Source organism: Magnolia sinica, chromosome 14, assembly GCF_029962835.1.
Source record: "Magnolia sinica isolate HGM2019 chromosome 14, MsV1, whole genome shotgun sequence".
Classification (NCBI taxonomy): Eukaryota; Viridiplantae; Streptophyta; class Magnoliopsida; order Magnoliales; family Magnoliaceae; genus Magnolia; species Magnolia sinica.
In genome coordinates, this window is record NC_080586.1 from 63,388,276 (window position 1) to 63,393,208 (window position 4,933).

Consider the following 4,933-nt stretch of genomic DNA (forward strand, 5'->3'; position numbering starts at 1 on the left):
ACCTTCTTGTATGATTTTTCCAGAAAATACAGGGAATATGGATATTAAGCCAGGGGTAATCTAACTCCTTTCAAAGTTTCATGGACTTGAATCTGAAAGCCAATATCTATACATGAAAGAGTTTGATGAGATATAACCACTTTATACTTTCCTAATGTGTCTGAGGTCACGATCAGGCTGAAACTCTTTCCCTTGTCCTTAAAAGAAAAGGCTAAGATGTGGTTGCAGTCACTACGTCCATGATCTATTGGCAGATGGAACGACATGACAAGGGAGTTTATAAAGAAATTCTTCCCATACCATAAGACGAACACCATCAGAAAGTCAATCATGAATTTTACCCAAAAGGAAGATGAGACATTCTTCCAATATTGAGTTCGATTCAAGGTTCTTGTCAGTTTATGCCCACAACATGGCTTCGAAACGTGGTGCATAAAAAATTTCTTTTACGGTAGATTGTCATCTTCTGTGCGCCAATTGGTTAAGATAATATGTAATGGGGAATTCATGAACAAAGATGTCGATGATGTGTGGGATTACTTTGACAAACTCACTGAATATGCACAATCATGGGACATCTCCCAAAGACCTAACACCACTCTAAGGCTAATCAATCAAAGGAGAGGGGCAAAATATATATTTTGAAAGAGGATGATCACATAAATGCTATAGTGGATAACCTCACAAGGAAAATAGAGGCCATAGAACTTAAGAAGGGTAAGGCTAAAGAAGTTGTTTACGGTATTTGTGCTTGAAACATACATACATTTGAAAATTGTCCAACCATACCTGCTTTTCAAGAGGTATTGAATGAGCAATTGAATGCCTTAAACAATTACCAAAGACCTTTTAATGGACCCACCTCAAATACATACAATCCCAGCTGGAGAAACCATCCCAATTTCAGTTAGAGGAATGGACAAACAACTAATCCTCAAGGGGCTTTATCTCAACTTTTAAATTAAAAGAAGCCTCTGGAGAATCCGGTTTTAAAACACATTTAAAATCAGGAGCTTTTCAATCAAAACACATTACAGGCTTTCCAAGACCTTAACAAATCCATTCAAAGGATTGAGGCATACTTAACGAGTGGGGAGAAAGGGATGCCTCTAGCCCAACCTCTCCCCAATCCAAAACCGTAATGTGAAATTAGTGTCCCAAGCTCTTTAAATTAGATGGAGCAAGCTAAGTCTATCACTACCCTTAGGAGTAGAAAGACAATTAACAAATCTATTCCTGTAAGGGTTGTAAAGTCTAAGGACTCGGAAGAAGACATGGATGATAGACCTAGCATTGCTTCACATGTGTTAGAACCAGAACCTTAAAGCAAGCCGATTGCTCCATTCCCCCTTGCACCAAAGCCTTTAGCCAACTCATAGGATATTCTAGAGGTGTTGAAACAAGTGAAGGTTAACATTCCTCTTCTAGATGCTGTGAAAAAATTTCCTTCATATGCCAAACTTCTAAAACACTTATGCACAACCAAGAGACGGAAAAGTATCCAAAAGAAAATTTTCCTAACAGAAAAAGTGAGTGCCATCCTCAAGCAAAATGTGCCAACAAAATATAAAGATCCTGGTAGCCCAACTATCACTCGTATAATTGAAAATCACCGAATTGAGAATGCACTTCTTGACTTGGAGGCAAGCGTAAATCCAATCCCTTATTCGGTCTACGAACAACTGGGTCTAAGTGAATTAAAACCCACCCGGACCACATTACAACTTGCTGATCGCTCAAATTGTGTACTGAGGGGGATGATTAAGGATGTGTTGATCTAGGTTGACAAATTCTACTATTCAGTAGATTTTATTATCCTCGATACTCAACCTATTATAGATATAAGCACTCAAATCCGTGTCATACTTGGCCACCCATTCCTTACCACGTCCAATGCTATCATCAATTGCAGGAATGGGGTCATGAATTTGTCTTTTGGAAATATGACGTTGGAGCTCAATATCTTTTTCAACATGAGCAGACAAGTAGAGGATAATGACAAGGCCTACGACAGTAATATGATAAACTCTTTCATGGAAGATAGAGCTTTGATGACCTTATCCTCTGACCCTCTAGAGACGTGCTTGGCACACTCCCCCAATTTGGATGATGACACGATTAGGGAGATTGATACCATACTTGATACTACACCGATACTTGAAGTTAACTGGTGGAGGCCATAATTTGAGAAATTGCCCCAAACCGACACAGTGCCTTTACCGTCTAGCCTTAAAGCCCCGAAACTTGACCTAAAACCTTTGCCTGCTAATCTTAAATATGCCTATTTAGGTTAAGATGAGACATACCCGGTGGTGATTTCTTCCCACCTTAAGCAAGAACAGGAGAGTATGCTTATCCCTACTCTCATTGAGCATAAAGGAGCCCTATGATGGTCGATTGCGGACCTCAAGGGAATTGATCCTTTGATTTTTACTTACTGCATTCATCTTGAGGATGATGCGAAAACCTCTAGATAAGCAAAATGTATATTAAATCCAAACATGAAGGAAGTGGTTAACGCCGAGATACTTAAGTTATTTTACGTGGGTATTATATATCCCATATCTGATAGGCAATGGGTGAGTCCAACTCAGGTGGTTCCTAAGAAGTTCAGAATTACCATCGTAGTTAATGACAATGACAAAATTGTGTCAATTAGAATTACTGCTAGTTGGAGAGTGTACATTGACTACAGGAAATTGAATACCATTACGAGGAAGGACCACTTTCCTTTGCCCGTCCTTGACAGAATTTTGGAAAGGCTAGCTGGTCACTCTAGTATTGCTTCCTTGACGAATATTCGGGCTACAATTGCATAGAGATATCCAATAAAGATTAGGAAAAGACAACGTTCACATATCCTTATGGTACCTTTGCTTACCAAATGATGCCATTCAGACTGTGCAATGCTCCTGTTACTTTTCAGTAATGCATGTTGAGTATATTTTCTGACATGGTAGGGTAATATTTAGATGTCTTCATAGATAACTTCTCCGTCTTTGGTCCATCCTTCAGCAAGTGTTTGGAAAATCTGAAAAATGTGCTGAAGCGATGTGTGGAAAAGAATGTGGTACTAAATTGGGAGAAGTGTCATTTCATGGTTTCTAAGGGAATAGTTCTTAAACATGTAATTTCGTCTAAAGGAATTGAGGTGGACAAGGCCAAAATTGACCTTATCTCTAACCTACCTCCACCCAGGAGAATACAAGATGTGCAATCCTTCTTAGGACACATCGGATTTTACAAACAATTCATAAAGGACTTTATCACTTCTCTCATCCTTTATGCAATCTACTTCAAAAGGATGTACCATATGAGTAAACTAAACAATGTCAGGAAGCCTTTTTTAAGCTCAAAGGTATGTTGACCACCGCACCTATCATAAAACCACCCAAATGGAGCATTCCTTTTGAAATTATATATGGTGCGTCTGATTATGCTATTGGGGTGGTGTTAGGCCAGAGAAAAGAAAAGAAGCGTTATGTTATTCACTATGCAAGTACAACTTTAAAAATTGCCTAAGTGAATTACTCCACTATAGAGAATGAACTCTTGGTCATAGTTTTCACTTTGGAAAATTTTGGGTCCTACTTGATCAAATCCAAGATCATTATTTACACTGATCATGTAGTGCTAAAGTACCTTTTTTCTAAGAATGATGTTAAACCCCGCTTGATAAGATGGATCCTCCTACTCGAGGAACTTGATTTAGAAATATAAGACAAAAAGGGAGTAGAGAATGTAGTGGTTGACCATCTTTCCAGACTCGATCTCCCCAATTCCCTTGAGACGACACCTATAAAAGACATGTTCCCTGATGAACAACTATTTAAACTCTCCCATTTACCTTGGTTTACTGACATTACAAATTATCTTTCTATAGGTTTCATACCAACTCATTAGACAGCACAAGATAAGAAAAAAATTCTTCACTGGGGTTCGTAAATTCTTCTAGGATGACCCGTACTTATTCAAATCTTGCCTAGGTCAAATTCTAAGAAGATGTGTCCTAAACAATGAACACCAAAGTATCATCTACTTCTGTCACTCTCAGGCCTGTGGTGGTCACTTTTCTGCTAAACAGACCACAGCTAAAATTCTATAGAGTAACTTCTATTGGCCCACTATATTCAAAGATACTCATGAGTTTTGCAAAGCTTGTGAGCATTGTCAAAAATTGGGTGTATTGTCCCGTCAAAATACGATGCCTTTAAATCCCATTCTAATGATTAAAGTATTTGATTATTAGGGCATCGATTTCATGGGGTCATTCCCTCAATCCTTCAAAAATTTGTACATTTTGCCAGCAGTAGACTATGTCACTAAATAGGTCAAAGTGATCCCATGCCAGAATAATGACCATCAAACGCTCATTAAATTCTTAAAAGAAAATATCATTTCCCGAGTCGAAACACCTCAAGCCATTATTAGTGATGGAGGTTCATATTTCTATAATAGGCCATTTGCAAACTAAACAAAGAAATATGGCATCTCATATAAGGTGAGCACTCCATATCACTCGTAGACAAGTGGACAAGCCGAGATTTCTAACAAGGAGATTAAACATATTCTGGAGAAAATGGCTAACTCTGATCGCAAGGATTGGTCAATCCATTTGACTGATGCCTTATGGGCATATCATGTCACGCCCCAAACTCGAAAATCGGATTCATAGGAATCTCGATCACCAAATCCGGTGCCGACAGCCTCCGTAGTACCCCATTCTCGGCTCCCAGCGCCTACACGCTAGGTTCCGATCCTGGGATCCTACAAGGAGGATTTTCAAACGTACATTTATCTCGCAAGAAGCATAACCACAAGTTTACCCAAATCACAAAGGCAACATAATTATCATATATCCACTAATATAAACTTTGAATACAATGCTAAAAGGAAAAAAACATATGTCAAAAATAAGATCAAAGCTCCGGAA

General features: G+C 38.6%; 1 non-coding gene across 1 annotated transcript; it reads right to left on the reverse strand.

The window, feature by feature from the left end:
* Positions 1–312: 312 nt before the first annotated feature.
* LOC131226484 (small nucleolar RNA R71) lies at positions 313–419 on the reverse strand. Its single transcript, XR_009161864.1, has one exon. It is a non-coding gene; the product is annotated as a small nucleolar RNA R71 (small nucleolar RNA).
* Positions 420–4,933: the final 4,514 nt, after the last annotated feature.